At 39.3% G+C, this 20533-nt stretch overlaps 1 protein-coding gene across 1 annotated transcript in view; it reads right to left on the minus strand.

Moving 5' to 3' along the window:
- Positions 1–20533, minus strand: part of CPE (carboxypeptidase E) — a 113970-nt gene that overhangs the window by 34505 nt on the left and 58932 nt on the right. The window lies entirely within an intron of this gene.

Consider the following 20533-nt stretch of genomic DNA (forward strand, 5'->3'; position numbering starts at 1 on the left):
ATGCTACTTTCCTTCCAATTCTCTCTCCCCAGCTTACCAGCTTGATAAGGACTGAACTGTGTCTCCTCCAAATTCATTTGTGAAGCCCTAATCTCCAATGTGACTATATTTGGAGACAGGACCTTTAAGGAAATAATTAAGGTTAAATGAGATCATAAGGGTCGGACCCTAATCCTTTCAACAAGAAGAAGAGACACCAGCAATCCCTCCTCTCTCTCCCCCAGGTGCATGGAGAAAGACCATTTGAGGACACAGCGAGAAGACTACCTGAAAACCAGGGAGAGGTCTCAGAAATCAACCCTGCTTGTCCCTTAACCTTGAACTTCCAGCTTTCAGGACTGTAAGAAAATAGATTTCTGTTGTTCTGACTGTTCACCCAGTCAGCGGTATTTTATTAGGGCAACCCGAGCAGACAAATATACCATCCCACCCTCAATAAATAATAATATACTGCATGCCTCCTATTGGTTGAAAACTGAACTTTGCATTTTTTTCTTACTTAGTCCTCACCAAACATCTAAAAGTAGGTGTTATTTTATGATGAGCAAACTGAAGTTCAGAGTGCTTAAGAGGTCTGACCACAGTAACACAGCCCATGAAGCCAGGATTCAAAAACTGGTCTTCTCATTTAGTTAAGAGTCGTTGTTGTTGTTGTTGTTGTTGTTGTTGTTGTTGTTGTTTTTCCTCTTTTTAATCTGAGTGATTAAAAGCATGAACTTCTGGAACCCGAGTGCATGGGTTCAAATCCTAGCACCAAGACTTACTGGCCAGCCTTGAGCAAGTTACTTTGGCTCTCCGTGGCTCTGTTTTCCCTATAAAAGGAGAGAATAGAGTCTACCTATAAGATTATTTTAAGAACCAAGTGAAAGAATGAGTATAAATGCTTAGAACGGTGCCTGGCAAATAACAAGTGTGGTGTTTTCCTTACATAATCTAATTTTTTCTTTACAAAAGCCCACTAAAATGGGAAAGACAGATATTTTTATTGCCATTCTTCTTGCACAAATGCAGCCCATAGAGGATACGTTTTGCTGAAGGGCTCAGAATTCAAACACAAATCACTGTGGCCCATTTCTGCTGCTCTCCATTGCATTTTAGGAGGAGTAATAAAATTGTGGAGCAGAGCAGCAAATGATCTTAATTAATCCTGTTGTTCTGTTCCCTTCTGCTTTATCCTTCCCCCAGGCCCAATTTCTGCAGTGGAAAGAATTTTCCCACTTACAAAATCAACTAGAACTTCTCACCCCTGGTAAAAGAAAAGCTGGAAATATTTTTCTTCTGGAAATATGTTATCTGAACATCCTTTGCATTGAGATTCCTGAGTGTGTGATTTAAATGATTACCTATTACAGAGAACCATGCCCTTGTGTGACCTTTCAGCCCGCACTTAAGCTAATCTTAATCTAGGCAGGAGCAGGATCAGTGCTATTTATATGCCCCTCATTTTTTTACTTTCAGTGAAAGTCGCTAATAAAACTACCCCCAGGGACTTGCCCACAAGGTATATGAGAAGAGATCTTTTCTTTGCTTCTGAATGTCATAATAACCTTCTTCCTTTCTGTCAAACTCATGTGCTTTATACCTTCCCCTACTGGATATTAATCTGACTGAGGCACAAAAGAAACTGTAGCAGTCCGCTACAAAAGAAAATAGAGATCAAACAGCCAGGGGAAGATTACAAGCCTCTTTGACAAAGTTATTGAGAAGACTGCACTGTGGGAGGCAGTCTGGTCCTGCCCCTCACCTAAGCACAGCTTTGCTGGAGGCTTCAGTCAGTCAGAAGAGCTTGGCCCACAACCCAAAATAGTAGATTAACTCACTGAAATTTTGTATTACCTCTCTGGTTAAAAAAAAAAATGTGTATATATATATCATGTATGTATGTATATACACATACATACATGATATATATATAAGATATATAAGATATACGTAAGATATAGATAAGATAAGATAGATTAACTCACTGAAATTTTGTATTACTTCTCTGGTTAAAAAAAAGTGTATATATATATATGTACATACACACACACATACACATATATGTATACACATTTACTCATTTAAAGGAGAAATAGCAAACTCATACTCGCTTAGCCCCCCAGTGTGTGTTTGGTCATCACAGTATATTTTATATTTGAATCTGAATGCTTCTGCAAAGAACTTGCTCTCTAGGCTCTGACACAAGCATTACCACCCTTATGGCCTCAAAAACGCCTGGTTTTCAAAGTCAGAAAATTTCCGATGTGATTTTGTTTCTTCAACTCTGTAGGAAATTTCTCTGAGAAGCAAATCTCCCCTAAAATGTCTCTTATATTTATGAGGAGATAGTAATAATAATGACAATAGCAATGCTTTAGTTTGACGTGAAGAGAGAACTATAAAGGTCATTTTCTAGAAGACATTAATGTATGGAAATGGAATTCAAGGCACATGTGACTTAGCAAAAGAAAAAGGCAAGTGTATTTTTATCTTCCACTGTCTTCTGGAACAAATTAGATTGCTAGATAATGCCATCCCCAGAATACAGAAGAGCTGTGTTAAGCCTACTGACGTGTCTTGTGAGATGAAGAAGAGCCACACTTTTTAAATATAGCATCTGTTGGGGGTGCCTGGGTGGCTCATTCGGTTAAGTGCTGATTTCGGCTCAGGTCATGATCTCACGGTTTGCAGGCTCGAGCCCCATGTCAGGCTCTGTGCTGACAGCTCAGAGCCTGGAGCCAGCTTCGGATTCTGTGTCTCCCTCTCCCTCTGCCCCTCCCCCACTCACACTCTCTCTTTCAAAAATAAATAAATATTAAAAAAATATTTCAATAAAGCATCTGTTGGATGCATATGCAAAACTGGTGTCTGACACTACAGGAGACCCAAAAGCCAATAGAAGAGCGTCCCAAACTTCAAAGAATGTAGGGTCTGGAGGAGGACACAGATGTGCACACAAACAGTATTCGGCAGTGAGGCAACGATGAAGAAATGTTGGATACATAACCAACCAGCTTCAAGGTTCTAAAGTGGAAGGAATATCCCTGCCACCTATATGGCCCTTCTACCTCCCACTGCCAAAATTATCTTTTCATGACACAACCCCCATTGGGTTTCCTCCATCTAAAACCCGTCAGCAAACTAGCTTCCCATCTGCTTTCACCATAAAGACCAAAATTCTCTACAAGGGCTTTAATTTCCCTGTGGTTCGGCCTGCTGCACCTCCCTAGTCTCCATAGGCACTCCTTCACTGGGGCTCTGGCCTCTTTACTTCTCTCACACCCATTCTGCCTTCACATTCTTCCAGTCATGGAAAACTATGGTCTCCTCAGAGTATCTCTAGTCTAACTCCAGTTCTTCCGTTATGTTTAATACCTCAGTGTGAAAATATACATTAATCAGTGTGATTGTTTGATCTTGCACCCCCAGACTACACGGTCTGTCAGTCTTGGGATGGCATCTCTTTTAGCTCACTAGTGCACTACTCCTACCCAACGTAGAGCCTGAAACACAACAAGAGCACAATAAATACTGATTAAATAAATCCATGAGTAAATGAATAAATGAATGGTCTTGCTTTTCACTCCCAACCTCCCAGCAGTATCACCAACAGCAGAAAGTGCCCTTGAGATGCAGCTGGGCTGTGGCCACCTGAAAACTTTCTGGCACAGTGAGGAGGAAAATGAATAACTGAAGGGGACTTGAGACAGGGTCAGGGAGTTCGTGACCTGGGGGCACTATTTAGAGACCTCAATGCTTGTTGCTGTATCCGACATTCCCAGGCAGGAATGGAAATTCTCTGGGAATGAAAGCAGCAGTGTTGTGAACAGCTGATTTCCCAGGAAGAAGATTAATCTCCATGGTCACAAGAGAACCACAAAACCTCTAGGCAAGAACTCCCTAAGACTATTTTTGTTGTAAAGTCTAAACAAAGAGTCCTGGAGAGGCTTTGCCTTCAGAATCATTCATTTGGAAATAGAGATAAAATTGAAGACTCTGAACTTACAATAAGCCCCTCTAAGTCCGTTTACCTTACATTTGTTTACAGGAGGACTGACGGCTTTTCATCAACACTTCATTTTCTTTTCTGTGGCTCTAAAGCCGGAGTTAACAATGGGCTGTGAAATGGAGGACGTGTGCATGCCTGTCTACGGTGTCCATACAGAACGAATCCCGGGTTTAGCAGGTGTATCATCTCCTGTGGACACAGTTGGTAACGCACACACACCCAGGTGTTAGCTCATCCCTCTCCTGGCAACGGGAAGCCAAGGCGGCAGAACTACTCTTAGTGCACTTGGAGATGGTTGATTTTACATTCATCTTACCTTCTGCACTCGCTAGCGAATTCATTTTCCTTTTTACACAGTGATTACCCTGAGTTCCTGATCCTGCAGCTGAGGAATCATATTTGCGCAATTTGCCAAACTGCCAATTGCATTGACTCAGGAAGCACAGTTCCCCCTGTTGCATCAATCTTTCCACAATTTCACGTAACCATCACTTTTCCAGTGACTTCACATGGCATACAGTCATCGATCAAGCCACGATTAAAAGATAATCACCTGACAAACCAAGCCCCAGCCTGGCTGGGTTTCCGTCTTTTCCATCTGCGTCACAGAACAATCAATGTACCTGCCTGGATTTGTATCCTCATCACAACAAGAGAAGAATAACTGATAAGTATTTTAAAATAAGAGCCAAAGATTTACTGAAGTCAGAAATAAATAAATTTCAAACTGGAGCAGGCAAACGATTTTTACGTTCCGTACTTTTAACTCTTCATTTGTTCCAATTGTTTATTAATGTGATTTGAAATAACTAAATCACTAAAAAAAAAAAAGAAAAGAAAAGAAAAGAAAAAAACTTGAAGAAATATCAATTGCTGCAGAAATAAAACACAAGTATTTTACAATCCCAGAAAATCACACGCCTTAGGCTTGGCCCATGGGTAAAGGTTGAAGCTGACAGACTGACAAAGGCCCCGGATGGTAGGAATTGATGGCCTTAAAGTGACCAGAGAGCCTCTAAACCAGAAGTTCACAGGCTCAGTAGGCTGAGCCAAAATAATTAATCATCATCATCATCAAATAAAGGGGTAGAAGTAAAGAAATCATACTGTCTGCCTTTCTCACAAAAAAAGAAATTCTATTTTCACTACCTTATTTGACCCAATGGTCACCCTGTCTATCTCTAATATTTTCTCCTCTTGGAAACAGCTGACAGGCTGACCACTTGGGTAGAGGACTTGATCAGGTGACTTGTAAGGCCCTTTCAAATCTTAGAGTCAATAATTCAATGACTTCTACGTGGGAAGAAAAGAGCAGAGGACAGATATCTAATGGAAAAATGAGATAAATGTGAAAATAGGTGGTAAACCGTGAAACTCTATGTAAGAAGTGTAGCATCATTATTTAGAAAAAAATAAGTAGGTTAAGGGTATTTTAAGAAAGAACTTGATTCTAGTAACAGAACTCTACCATCTTTCATTCTGTAAATAGAAATGAAACTCATCCTGAGCTGAATCTATTCCTCCAACATCAAATTATTGCCAAAATGTTAAGTCCACTAACTCATCTGAAAGGTATACTTAACTCACTGATTTCACAATTCTTAGAGCTGGCAACAATTTCAAAATACATGTTCCTGGTGCGTGTAATATACTAAACACATTGCTGAATAACTATAGTATCCAAAAATAAAGTCTTATATCTCAAAAACATAGTAAAATGTGCACAAAACCAACGATTTTGAGAAATAGATATATAAATAGCTATACAGGCAGTATAATGTCTGAACTGATTTGCTTCACAAATGGCTATGCAAGCAAGTTGGAACCATCTCTGGAACAGATGGGCCTTTTCATCAATGATCTCCCTCTCTCAGTGGTAAACCTGGGGTTAAGACATTAGTGCTACTAATTGTTTCCACTTGCTTGACATTCTAACATATTATAGCTTGCAAATCATTCTCACAGAATGAACCCTGCAAGTTTCCTAAAACTTGTCAATAAATATGTCATTAATTGGCTCACGTTTTAGCACATTTTAGCAGCCAAAAATGCTGAGCATATTCCTAAAAAAATCTCCAAGGGTCAAGTAAGTAACGGAAGAGGGTGGGTATAGACATGAAAATAGATTCTTCTACCACGGAAAAGATGAAGAGAGAATAAAGAAGGAAGGCAAGAAAATAAACCAAAGAAGGGCAAAAGAAGAATGAATCAGTTGCAGAAGACAACACAGTGTATGGAAGATTATATTACCTCCCCTTGCTTCCTCCTTCATAGTCCTATTTTAAAATAACTAAATTTACATGACATCTTGAAAGTAAAATCTTACTTCATCTGATTTTTAATGGGCAGCCAAAAGAGAATGCATTACAGAATTTTTCTGCAGAGATGCATTCCAGAATTATTTTTGAAAATATTAGTTATGCATTAGCCATAACATGTAATTTTAAAGTTCTCTTACAAATGACATCTAGCGTGTGTCTAGTAAGATCCTGAGGAAAGACGGACAAACAAAAGAGCAGAAGATACTCCTAGCCTTACAAGTCTATAAAAACAATGTCAGAGTTCCCAATATTAACATATACCTTTAATTTTTTAAATTAAAACATTTGTTTTTATACAAGTATCCTAGAAACTTTTTATAAATACCCATATTCAATGATGAGCAAGTAAATGTTTAACAACCAGCTCTGAGCTCTTTGCCAATTTCCATGGTATAAATACACCCATCATGGCCAATCTGAAGCTATCAATGTGAGGTCAGTCAGCTCCAAATTTCCTGAAAATTAAAAATAGGTCTCATAAACCAGTTGAAGCCTACACACACCACTGCATATGGAGAGCAATCATTTGGAATATATGGCTTACAGTTTCTTCACCAGTTCTCCAGGAGCAGAATCTGAGGTCTAAGAAATCTGAAGGATTTTCAAACACATTATAAGAAATAAAACCATGGGGCACCTGATTGGCTCAGTCGGTTAAGCTTCCGACTCTTGATTTTTGCGGGATTGTGATCCTGGGGTTATGAGATGGAGCCCCGAGTTGGAAGAGGAACCTGCCTAAGATTGTCTCCCTCCCCAGCTCGCATGCAGGCACGTGCACATGCTCTCTCTCTCTCTCTCTCAAAAAAAACAAAAACAAAAACAAACACACACATAGATTTGTTTAAATATGTGTGTTTTTGCTTATTTATATTTATATATATTTTTTAGGCTAGCATCTACCATACTTTCATTATGTTTCATTTTATGCAGTAAGAATTAAAAGAGGTTTGAGTTTTTTTTCTGTTGAGATAGAGCTTTTTACTAAAGCACTGCACCATTATCCATTCATTCTAGGGAGAAGGAAAGGAAGAGAAGAGTAGAGAAATTTTTTTGGGGGGGGGGTGCTGAGTGATTTATTCTAGCAGTTACTGATTGACTGGATTATATCACTCTTTGGTGTAATGCTAATTATAATAAATCAATGAAAAAAATGTACTTTAACCTATGAAGTAGTTTTTCTAAAAATTTATCATTCCAGGTATTCAAAATTTCTTCTGTTCTTCCTATTGTCTTGACCTTCAAGTCTATCTTCACAATGAAAAAGGCAGTATAATTCCCGTGCCCACTCACAGAAATCCATAGTTTAAAAATCACAGAAATTGATTATTTAAAATTAGTAATATGAAACTTTTTATAGTTACTATCTAAAGAAAGGCTAACTAGAAAAGTCTTAGATTCAAAAAAATCTTTGATTTGTTTAAGAACATCGTGACATGAACATAGAACAAATTTTAATATAGAAATCAGATAAAGCAGAGATTATTTTAATGATGCAGTATCATGAAATCTTTTGCAGATATTAATCACCAGGAGAGACAGAATTATTTTTAAAGTACTATAATAGTTATATCTATAACATCAAATGTTTATCAGAATGCCTTTGTGCAAGTATTTACAGAAAATGGATTCTGGACCTTAAAGCATCTTTTAGTAATTTTATTTTGGAGCACCTGGGTGGCTCAGTCAGTTAAGCATCTGACTTTGGCTCAGGTCATGATCTCATGGTTCGTGGGTTCAAGCCCCACATCGGGTTCTGTGCTGACAGCTCAGAGCCTGGAGCCTGTTTTGGATTCTGTGTCTTCCTCTCCCCCATTCTCTCTCTCTCTCTCTCTCTCTCTCTCTCTCTCTCTCTCTCTTTCTCTCTCTCTCCTCTCTCTCTCTCTCAAAAATAAGTAGACATTAAAAAAATTTTTAATCAAAAAAATAAAAATAAAAGTAATTGTATTTTACATAACTCTTAAAGGCTCTCTTGTCTTTCACCAGTATTTTTATTATATAAAATAAAATGTGAAGATTAACATATTTAAGGGGCCAAGAACAGAAGAGTTCAATGAACTGGCACCAGAAGACAGGGAAAGAAAACATTAATGGACCTGGTTTCTAGCAAATGATGACAATTCAGTCTTTGCTGGCTCTCTCAGTAACATATGTGGTTGTGATTAATGTGTCCGTTTTAGAAAATAATGTCCATGAAGAGTCATGTTGTAGCTTGGGAAGAGAAGTTTAGGTGCAGCATCGGGTTCCCAAAGGCTGTTGTGAAGGGAAAGGTTTGGACAATTCTGCAAAGCTCCAGAAGACAAAACTGGAATCGTGACTAGAAAGTCTAAAGAGAGAGTATTTAGCACAGCTAAAGAACAGACTTTCTTTCAGCTCAAGCTGTTGAAAGCCAGAACGGCTGTTGTGAAGTCATCAACTCCCCTAGAAGGCACAGAGCCATCTCGAAGCCATGCTGCAGAAGCTGGACTGGATGACCTCAGATCCTAGGATTCCACAAAAACAGAGCCTAATAGCTTTTCTTTGACAAACTATTGGTGTCTGAGCTTCTAAACTTGCCCTACACAAATTGTAGTTCTCAATAAATGTTACCTGACAGCTTGTACAGTTCTCTGGAACAAAGAGAAAATGGTAGATCATCATTGTGAACTAAAACAAGATTACAAAAAAGTAATGGAAAAACACAAGTCCGTATCCACCAATCACCATTCTGCATGCGCATGAAAAAGCAGCCCATCTTACTCCAAAGGTGATAGTGAAAGTGATGTCATCAGAACCTATGTGGGTGGAAAATGTCAAGTATTTCTAGCAGACACGGATGAATGGAGAAAAACTTCAGTTTGCTAATAAGCAGGTGAACAATCTCCTCCCATAAACTCCTTGGAACTTTCTTTTCCTTCTTCTCAGGAAGAAGATAACTCAAAGGTCAAACGGACTTATCAAAACATCTTCAGGTTGTTATTTTCTCAATCATAACTAAAGGCTGGCAACGCTAAACACACACTAGTATCAGAAGCAGTGGGCAATAAAAGAGAGTATACTTTAGAGAGTAAGGAGCAAAACAGAGCCCTCTAGATCTCTCTGCATGCCTCAGCATCTTAGAAAGCCTGTACTAGGTGGTGATGATTCCCTTGTGGGAGGGTTGGGTCTCCTCTAGGTCTCCCGCTGGGAGATTATTCCATACCAGGGCATGCGTGAAGTATCCCCTTTTATTCAAAGTTGTTAAAGAAAACACTGCTGACTAACTGCTCTCTAGGTAAGAATCAGTTGTGGGCTTCTTACAAATACGGATTTCTGAGTGCCAGTCCCAAAGATCATACTTCAAGAGGTCTGAGAAGAGGTCTGAGCAACTGTATTTTTTTTTAAAGATCTTGAGATGATCCTGATGCCCTTCTGGGATTAAGAAAGAATGAGTTCAATGATGCCAGCCAAAAATTGGGAATTCCAATGGTGAGGGTCAGTGGGATACAGACTGAGTAGGATGATAGCTCTTAATTTATGAGTCATTGGAGCTTTTGTTAAAATTTGATTTAAACAAAAGTATGAGTTCTCTTCCCTCACATTTGCAAAAAAAAGTTCGCAAAACTATACAAAGATCTTACAGACTTAAGGAATTTGTACTAGACATTTAGAAGTCAGAATCTGGAAAGAGAGAAATCGCAGCCCAGATAAATATCAACATACATTTCTTACATAAGCTTGTTTCCTGATCCAGATAAATAGACTATTTCATGCCCTTCCTTACTGCAAATGGAACACAGCAATATGGCAGCAACAAAGCACTGTTTAAAAGAAAGTTAGGGGATTGGGGAGCATGGACTTAAAGAAGACAGACTTGGGTTTGAATTTCAGCTCTAACATGGTATATCTAAGCTTTTGCAAATAACCTCTTCCCCAAGCCTCAGGATTCTTTTCTGTAAATTGGCTTACTAAAACTTCTTTTGCTGAGTCGTTGAGAAGATTAAGTGAGAAAATATACAGCTTGAGACATTTTGTGCCATGCCCACAACCAATAGGTAACCAATAAATGGTTGCTCATGACTGACGCTATTAACATAATATAAACAATCTTCCATACTGGAAACATATAGAAGCTAGAAGCTTCCAACAGTAATACGAGGTGGTCCTGGGATCTTTCAAAGAGCTGTGGAGCCTAAGTGAGTTTGGAAAATTAACCAATCCTTCTAGGAGTATAGATAAAAATATCAGCCTAGTGTTGACCTATTCCATAGGGCAGGCTCCTCAAATTTGGCTGTCAATCACCTGAAGATCCTGTTAACATGCAGATTCCAATTCAGCAGATCTGGAGGAGGGCCCGCCTGAAACTCTAATGAGCCCCCTTGTGTGTGTGTGCTGGGGTCGGGGGGGAGCACTTGCTGCTGGTCTGTGGAGCACTCTGAGTATAGGAGGGCCTTTCGGAACCTCCAGAATCAAGAATGGGGGATAGAGAGAAAAAGAAAAAGCAAGTGACTGACTTCCTTTAAATTTTTTTTAATGTTTATTTATTTTCTGAGAGAGAGAGAGAGAGACAGAGTGTGAGTCGAGGAGGGGCAGAGAGAGGGAGGCACAGAAGCCAAAGCAGGTTCCAGGCTCTGAGCTGTCAGCACAGAGCCCGATGCGGGGCTTGAACTCACAAGCTGTGAGATCACGACCTGAGCCGAAGTCAGCCGCTTAACTGACTGAGCCACCCAGGTGCCCCAAGAGACTGACTTTCAAATAACAAAAAGACTCTTTGGAAACTTGAGTGTTTTTTCTTAGTGTTGGCTTGCTGCAACCAACTTGTGTGCCCGCCCACCCAAAGGCACACAGTATAATTTTGGAGGCCGCTACACGGCCTCAGGCCTAAGATTCACTGTAAATGTTAAACTGCATGAACAAAAAAATATCTGCTGATGTATACTGAACCCAATGTTAGATACAAGAGGATGGTAGAGTATTACAGGACTTCTTGAAACATCCCTATACTGCTCTAGAACTAGTCAGATTATAGGAAAGTATATGGCTTTTCTCAATTTTATATCCAATATTTAAATTTTAAAAATACATTAAATAATTATGCATGGCTCTACATTTTTAATGTAGCTATGAATAAATTATGAATAGTCATGGATTCTTATAGGCTATGCAGTATCATATTTTGTGTATAATTCTCCCAGTAAAGTACTTTCAAGATTTTTACATATTGCACCTATCCTAATTTTATCTCCCACTCCATCTCACCCATCTTCTGCTACTCTTTTATTTATTTCTTTGGGGACTAAGATAAGCACTTGAGATTATTGTTTTCTTTCTTTTCTTTTCTTTTTTTTTTTTTTTTTTTTTGCAATGAAAAGGAGAGGGTAGTACAATGAGGGGAACAAAATCTCATCCAAGGACAAGTTGGCAACTAAACAGATACACGCACTCCCCAACAAAGACTAGAGATTTCTGATCTTATAATACATTGTATTTTTTATATAAAAAAATAATATGGAAATACTCTGCTAAATAAAATTTAAAAAAAAACAAATAAGGACAGTTACTAAGTATTAATTAATCGTCTTTAATTTCATGTGTCCCCAAGTAAACAATACCTACAATCCCAAAACATCAATATAATATTTTATATTGAAACCTTGTCATTTTTCTTGTTCAGGATTCTTTTAAAGTTATTTAAGATTCTGTATTTGGATGGTGTGAGATATGATGTCCAAAATATTCTTATTGAAACATTTCTTTGTAAACAAAATAAATGGCTATTGGTTTTCAAGTGTAATGGTGAAAATAATCATCTATATCAAAAGTTGCCATTTAAACATAATTTCTAAGTGCTTAACCGCTCAAAAAAAAAAAAAAAAGGATAAATAACTGTATCCCAAGCCCAGCAAGAAAAGAATTTCTTTTCTGGTAAGATAATAACAAAAAACAACCCAAAAAATCCTTCATGAAATGGCACGACACCAAAGCAAACGCACAAAAACTTTTACAGCTTTATCTACATAGTTTCATCGCATATCTCAACTTTAAGGTAGGAAGTACAGTTATTTCCTTCATATATCTGGTACTCTCCTTTCATTATTTACCAACGACTCTCCTGTCTTCATACTCACTTCTCCGATCTATATATGTCTTATCCCCACAGCGTGTAAATATGAAAAGACATACCTAACAGAGCAACAAGGGCATCATGAAAATTAACAAACAGAAGTCACAAAACGAATTAGATCCCTCCTTAGATAAACGGTATTCTTGAAAGCAAAATTGGCAGCTCAACATTTCTGGTGTCACCCGTGAACCCATTAACACACACGGCAATGTTCAAATGTTTACTCACCTCCATCTCATCTTATCCTTCTTCAACTCATGGTATACATGTAGGCATTATCATTACGACATCGGTAAACACAGACTAATCATGTCACAACTATACCATGTTGTGACTATACCTAGGTTTGGTGATATTAACAACGGCCTGCATGTGCTAAGGTCTTACCCTGTGGCAGGGGTTGTTCCAAAGACTTTCTATTTATTAATTAATCACACATGCACACACATCCTATGAGGTAGGCACTACTTTCATCTGCATTTCATAGATGAAGAAACCAAGGGTTTGGGAATCTAAATAGTGTCCTCAATATCACACACCTTACTAAGAGCAGTGCTGGGATTCGACACCCATGACTGAGCACCATAGCAAATTATTTAACTACCTTGCTATCTGCCTCACTTAATCAAATTTTAATATTCCATTCTGCTTTGTCCTGAATATCCAAATTCTAGGGTACTGACATCCAATAATCCACTGGACACTGGATGAAAGATCAAAAGTGTCTTAGTGTGGCAGCTCACTGCTACAGGTGTGGTAGAACGAAGGGGTCAGGTAGGAAGGGTAAGAGTACACCCAGTAATAAATGAGGTCGCCTTTTGCTTCAGTCTTTATTAGTTCCCAGCAGGGTCAGAGCCAGCAGTGTCTCCTTCTTATGGTTCCCTTCCCCAGACAGAAGTAAGGCATTTCCTGTCCCAGTTAGGTGCCACACATCACAAGATGCAGCTATGGTATGGACTGTAAGAAAGAGGTATCGCAATCCCATGTTCACTGTGGCACTATTCACAATAGCCAAGACGTGGAAGCAACCTACGTGAACGTTGACAGATGAATGGATAAAGAAAGTGGGTAAATACAATGGCACATTATTCAGCCTTAAAAAGGAAGGAAATCTGGGGCACCTGACAGGCTCAGTTGGTTAAGCGTCTGACTTCAGCACAGGTCACGATCTCACAGTTCATGGGTTCAAGCCCCACATCGGACTCTGTGCTGACAGCTCAGAGCCTGAAGCCTGCTTCGGATTCTGTTCTCCCTCTCTCTCTGCCCTCCCTTGCTTGTGCTCTGTCCCCCTTTTTCTCTCTCAAAATTAAATAAACATTAAAAAAAATTTAAAAAGGAAGGAAATCCTGCAATATGTGACAGCATGGATAAATCTTGAGGACATTATGCTAAGTGGAATAAGCCAGTCTCAGAAAGACAAATATTGTATGATTCTAATTATATGAAGTATCCAAAATAGTCTAACTCAATAGAAGCAAAGAAGAGAATGATGGTTGCCAGGGCTGGGGTAGGGGAAATCCATGTCAACGTGTATAAAACTTCAGTTATGCAAAGTGAGTAAGTTCTAGAGATCTACTGTACCTAGAGTTAACAATTCTGTACTCTTTTTTAAAAACCGTTTATTTATTTATTTTGAGAGTGTGTGTGTGTGTGTGTGTGTGTGTGCGCGCGCGCACAAGTGGGAGAGAAGGGCAGAGAGAGAGAGAGAGAGAGAGAGAGAGAGAGAATCCCAAGCAGGCTTCCACACCCAGCTTGGAGTCCAATGCAGGCCTCTATCCCAAGCCCCTGGGATCATGACCTGAGCCAAAATCAAGAGTCAGTCTCTCAACCCACTCAACCACCCAAGCACCCCAACAATACTGTACTTCTAAAAATCTGTTAAAAGGATAGATCTCACGTTGTGCTCTTACCATAATAATAGAAGAAAAAAAGCAAAGCAACTGGAGAATGTCATCCAGTTTTCAATAACGTGCATCTTGTTCTTCAGTTGCTACAGCCATCCTGTTCACGGGGCTAGTGCAACTGAGAATTGCTACCAAATAAAACTGGGGGGAATACAGTGAGGCTAGGAAGAGAGGATATGGCTGGGGTAGCAGGAAGTCTGCGGGAACTAGAATTGGCAAGCATAACAAAGAATAGCAGAAGCCAGTAACAACAATGGCTGTGCCCTGTCTCCCCCACTTGGCTGTCATTACCCTCCATACCCCACCTCAATCAGCAGTTCTTTTTCTAATTAGTTTCAAACCCAAATGGGCTGCCAACTTAAGAAGATGCAGTACCGCTCCCTAGTGGTTAAACGTGGAAGTCCTGGAATTAGGCTACATGTCTGTCTGTGTTCCAACATTTACCAGCTGTGAGACTTTGGGCAAGTTATTTATTCTGTGTACCTCGGTTTCCTCAACTCAGATGTAGCAATGACAAGAATACCTACATACAGGATTATTGAGAGGATTCAATTTTTAAAATCTATTAAAAACAGATTAGTGGCTTACATGTAATAAATGTCCAAAAAGTTTAGCTACTTGATAATGATGGCAGTGAAGGTGAGGGAAGATGAAAGAAAAGGAAGAGAAGGAAAAGGAAGAACCACTAAGAAAATGCTCTTTGCTCTATTCGTTGTTGACTTCTATATAGACTTTTCCAATGACTCTTACTTACTCTTCCTCCTAATTCCTTGAGAACCTTCAAAATGATCCAAACCCCAAAGAGTGCCCACATTTTTGTAGTCGGCCCCTTTAAGTGAACTTGGCTGAGCTCCCTCATTTATTCAATCACAGAAGTATTTATTGAATGTCTACTATGTGCCAGACTCTGGGGTTACAATGGAAAACAAAACAGACTTAGACCTGAACCTGAAAGTATCCTAGGTCTTGGATTCTGAGTTCTGGGACAGCTGTGCCACTGTTAGGTTTCACTCCTCTTCCATGAATTTTCCATCCAGAGATATCCTGCAGTTCCTTTAACATAACAGTATTTTATATCCTTCTTTTATTGTTGAGATTAAATTGTCAGGACTGAATTTTTAAGATTTATGTCATAAATTTTTTGCTGCCATTTGCCGATGCTGTCCATGAGATAAGGAGCACCAGAGCCTCTCTGGGAACTGAGAAGTCCCAATCTCAGAGGGAATTTTCAAGCATTAATAACCACCAGTGTTTATTAAGGACTCAAATGACCCTGAGCAAAATCCCTCAAGGCAAATACTTCCCAATTTGAGAAATAGGGGCAGAGGTGGTAGTTTCTCGCGCACTCCCTGGAATTCTCCCAGCACTGATTCTCATGTTTACTAAGGGCTGCAGGTTGTCATGACACCATATGGGAATGCAATTGGGAGGGTATGAGGAAGATATCTTATAAAGTTCATAGGGCTTTAAGTGCATACATTATTATGGAAATCTACTCTTGTTTATTCTAGCTGGGGGAATTCTGAAACTAATGTTTGGTTCATTTCTGCTACGAATGATTATCTTCATAACACTTCCAATGGCCAACATCTGGATTATAAGAGGGACATGGCTCAAACTGATCTGACTTCTGGATACGTGAAGAGACAAGGTTATGTTCTAGAATAACAAAGATTAACTTTAAACCCACCTTTCTTCCTCCCTCCCGGTGATTCAGCACTGACAAAAACACAGCCTTTCTGGTTAAAGACGTCACGGCATGAGATGCATGTTGAAAATTTGGAGAGGATACACGGAGAGTGAAAAGAGAAAAACACACACAGCACAGTGTTTTTAGCAGGAAAAACTTAAGAAAGCAAGAAAGGCTGATGTGGAAGTGTTACATGAAGCTATATAACAGCATAATTGTGTTATGCAAATGATAAGCTTTGAGCTAAGGTATGAAAATCTAAAAAATTCTAGAAAGCAGAGAAGCTAACTCGACAAACAAACAAATTACATTTTGTTCATTCATCAGTCTAGAGCCGATCTGGGGAATGGTTTAGCTGTCATTATTCCTCCAGCTCCCCTTCACCTCAACGTTCTTTTATCTAGAACACTGATGCGTACAACTTAAGAAAGCTGCTCCCCTTTTCTAATCAGATGGCTGCCCCAATCTCACGGTATATAGAAAGTTCTAACACCCACGATAAACATATATTCTCACTAGTAACGGTATCCTTTGTTGGTAGTCTCTCTGAATTTTTTATAACAATGAGAAGTATAGCATGAACTTCCTGTCACATTGAGATATAAGATAAAAGTTTGAAACTGAAGTATATCTTCAAAGTGTTATGAGTCACATAAAAAATTGTTTCAGCAGACTTCTGCTACAACATATTGTTCCTTCTATGTGAATAAATCGGCAATAGAGAACACAGATGGCTCCTCCATGAATAATTCATTTCTAACAATTTAACTAGGAAATGAATTCCTCTTGACTTATAAATCAGAATGATGAACAACAAAGACATGGTCTACTATCCTTTCCCCAGTTAAGTCTTTGGTCTTTATCTCCTCTTCTTTTACCTTACCCATTTCCCTTTTCATATATTCTGTTGCCTTACCCAAGTTTAAAGTTGCTTCAACCCAAGGCTACCTTCTGGCAATTACGAGACAAATCACATTTATGTTGTTATTTGGGGTTTGGGCTTTTGGGGTTTTTTTTATTATAGTTGTTCATATTGGGGTAGTTGGTTGATTGGTTGGTTTTTTCAAACATAAAGCTAGGCTTTTTATCCAAAAACACCTTTCATGAACCAAATGAAGTTTTCCTCATTATTTCCTTTTTTCTAAGTCAGAATTATAAGAGCCAGATTCTCTGAAAGCTTATGCCCTCTTCCTGACTACTAGTCAGACATCTTGGAAAATTACACACGCTCTTTTAAAATACCAGGACACATCTCAGTCAGGAGTGCCTTGCACCAAGTCTGCCCTAGGTTAAAGGGACAAGTCTTTGCACTACAGGTCAGTCTAAGGATCTCCACCCCTGCTTTTGGCTGTTGGTGCTCATTCGTTGAGCAAACACTCCTTGAAACTCTATTAGGAACTCTGCCATCCATGAGTTACAAGAAATCCAAAATCAGTTCCATATATTGCCCCAGTAGCAGCCACTGGCATGAATCTTTCCAGTTCTTAATTAGCCTTAAAGCCATCCAGTTCTTAATACACATTAGCCTTAAAGCCAGAATGGGCCCTTTCACTGCATTAAAACTGTCCTATCTTTTTAAAACCATATTTTTTGCGTGGATTTGTAACACTAATGTTTGAAATTTCCTGTTCAAATTATCCATTTGTCTTCTCCACTAGACTGTAGGGTACATGGGAGCAGGGACTGTGACTGCTCCATTATGAGGACCCTAGCACAGCGACCATCATAAAAGAAGATGCTCAATAGATACATGTTGATGGAATGATCAATAGAGGGGGAAACGTGGTGCAGCATATCTGTGCCTCAAATAAAGAAGAAGAGATACCCAATTATTTCCCCTACTCTTTCCTCAGTGGCTTTTTTGTACTTCTAAATACACCTGTTGCTTTGGCTAGACCAAAATGGCCTCCCTAACCTGAGCACTGGCACCTAGAAGAGATCTGTACCGCAAAACAAACCCCCTACATTGATCCAATTACCACAATTTGCCAATATTTCTTATATCCATTCCTTTCTGAATATTCTTCCTTTCGCTCTCCTCATCATCTCTCACTAAGTCTATTAAAATAGTCTCCTAAGGTGACTTCCTACCAGAACTGACCCTCCCCTCATTCGTCCTCCCCACGTTGGCCAGAGTGATGCTTCTGAAATGCACATCAGACTACCTTTCCCCTAACTAAGCTCCTTTGAGATCTCCTTAGCCCTCACAGGATAAAGTTCAAATTATTTTGAACTTAATCTAAACTCTAGGTAGCTTATGTTGATGTCCAATATCTGGCGCTCATCCACCCCTTCTAGCCTCTCTCTGACTCATACTTCATCCTCAACAACATTAAATCATTTGTAGCTCACCATTTACACTTCGTTCTATCACATCTCCATATGTGTGCACATTATGTTCTGTCCGCCCAGATTCTTCATTCCCCACTTTTTCATCCAAAAGGACTTACTCAGACTTCAAGATTCAGCTCAGATGTTAGCTCCTCCAGAAAACCTTGCCTGAATTCTTTCCATACCCCACTCGCTGCCCCCAGACTGGCTGTATACCTTTCCTCCCATGATACCCAGCACACGATGACATCATAGTAAATCTTCCATTGTCTTAAATTCATATGTTTATATGGCTCCTATTAGACATAATGACTTCAAGAGCCACAACGGTGCCTTCTCTATTTATATATCCAAGATCTAGCAGACTGCCTGAATTTATTATTTAACAAGTATTCAGTTTAATCCTCCCCCCCCCCCACTTCCAGTCCTTGAGAAAACAATAAACTCAGGTGTAGGGAGGTTGACAGAATAGAGCTGGTTCATTCAGGATCCATACCCTCAATAAAGATCCCTAACTTAAACGAGATCTAAAGTGGACATCTGATGCTTTTGCTGGTCCAGAATTCATATTCCCTTTGTTGAGTAATAATAGCACCATGATTTCCTCCACTCTCAATTCATATGAACCACACCCAATCAGCATACTCTGTCTCTCTGACTACAACAACTGTTTCAGATATGAACATGTGATACAAGTCAGACCAAGAAGACTCAATGAAAGACTTCTGTGGGAACTTATCCTTCCCAAGAGAAGTGCCCGTCTGAAATAGCAGACAACAAGGAGAAGAGCATTCTCCCTGACCAAGTCCTTGAGATCTCACTTTCACTCTGATCCAACCATGCCTGAAGCTGGCAAGATCTATCCTAGGATCTGCCATTTCTGCAAACCAATATATCTTCTTTTTCCCTGGAGTTAGGCTGTCTGTCACTCACCGTGAAAATTTCTATACAGTGTCCAACTTAAATAACCACTTGAGATATCAAAGCTCCCAAACCAGACCAATTTTGAATACATAAAGTAATAAAGAATAGTAACTAGTGAAGGTTAAAATTCTTCTGTATGTCCAAATTGAGGGTTTTTTTTTACTCCCCGAATTCCTCTATAATACACTTGAGTTGAGGTGCAAAAAAATAAAATAAAAATTAAAACACATTAAATAAATTATTAAAATCTGTTTTACATTGGACTGTCTCTAAAATAGACCAAATAAGAAATTGGCTGGGCTTTGGAAAACTCTGGCCCAATAATAACGTAATGTTATTCTTTAAATGTGTTTTGATAGGAAACAGACTAAATGTCTAGGGGCATTTTAAGTAGAGTAAAAGCATCATACACTAACTTGAAGAAAAACTGTTTGATGGAAGAGCTTTAAAGGTGAAGTTACATAATGATACAAAACTCCCAAACACAAGGAAGTCTTTCATGATGCCAAGAATTAGAGCCACCTTTGGTCACAGGGTCTGTAGAGGCCACTGGTTTAAGGTCCTTCATCTCTGACCTCCATCCACAGATGGGCAGGGGTCTGGGCCGGAAGTAGAGGGGGCTTCTCACCTTCAGCTTAGGAAAATGAACTACCTTAAGGTTCTCATCCGCAGCCAGGGCAGCCATCCCTGATCGGAGAACAGACATGAAGGGGAGCAAGTCTGGTATTGAGGCAGCAGGCATGAGAGAGGTCCCCAGTGGAAGGCGAGACCTTGGGACATGTGAAAGTTCAGACACAGAAAGAGCTTTATATGGTGACCATACCATCCAGCTCAGGGCTGAACACAGACAACGGCATAGGGCACACCCCTCCCGAACGTGGTTCACATTGACCAAAACAGTTGAATTGGTTTTACTCACAATGCAAGTTGGCAGTTGTTAGAATACTGGTAAACTGTAGAAAGAGATAGCAAATATTGTACACCAAGCCTACACAGATAAAAGGAAGTAAGCAGAAAAAAAACTTATTATATTCACATAGTGTTCTTCAATTTATGGGGTATTTTTTATACATTATTGTTATATTTGATCATCACTTTACCTTACCACAAGCCTCTGAGATGATGCAGACCTGATATTAATAATCTCACTTGATAGGTGAGAAAACAGAAACCAAGTAAAGTGACTTGTTCAAGGTCACTTTGCCAGCAAGTTGCAATACTAGAATCCAGATTTGGACTCTCCTATCCCAAAAGTAGATACCCTCACCATCCCAGGCTGTTGCTCTGAAAAAA

This window comes from Acinonyx jubatus, chromosome B1 (assembly GCF_027475565.1).
Source record: "Acinonyx jubatus isolate Ajub_Pintada_27869175 chromosome B1, VMU_Ajub_asm_v1.0, whole genome shotgun sequence".
In the NCBI taxonomy this organism is placed as follows: domain Eukaryota; kingdom Metazoa; phylum Chordata; class Mammalia; order Carnivora; family Felidae; genus Acinonyx; species Acinonyx jubatus.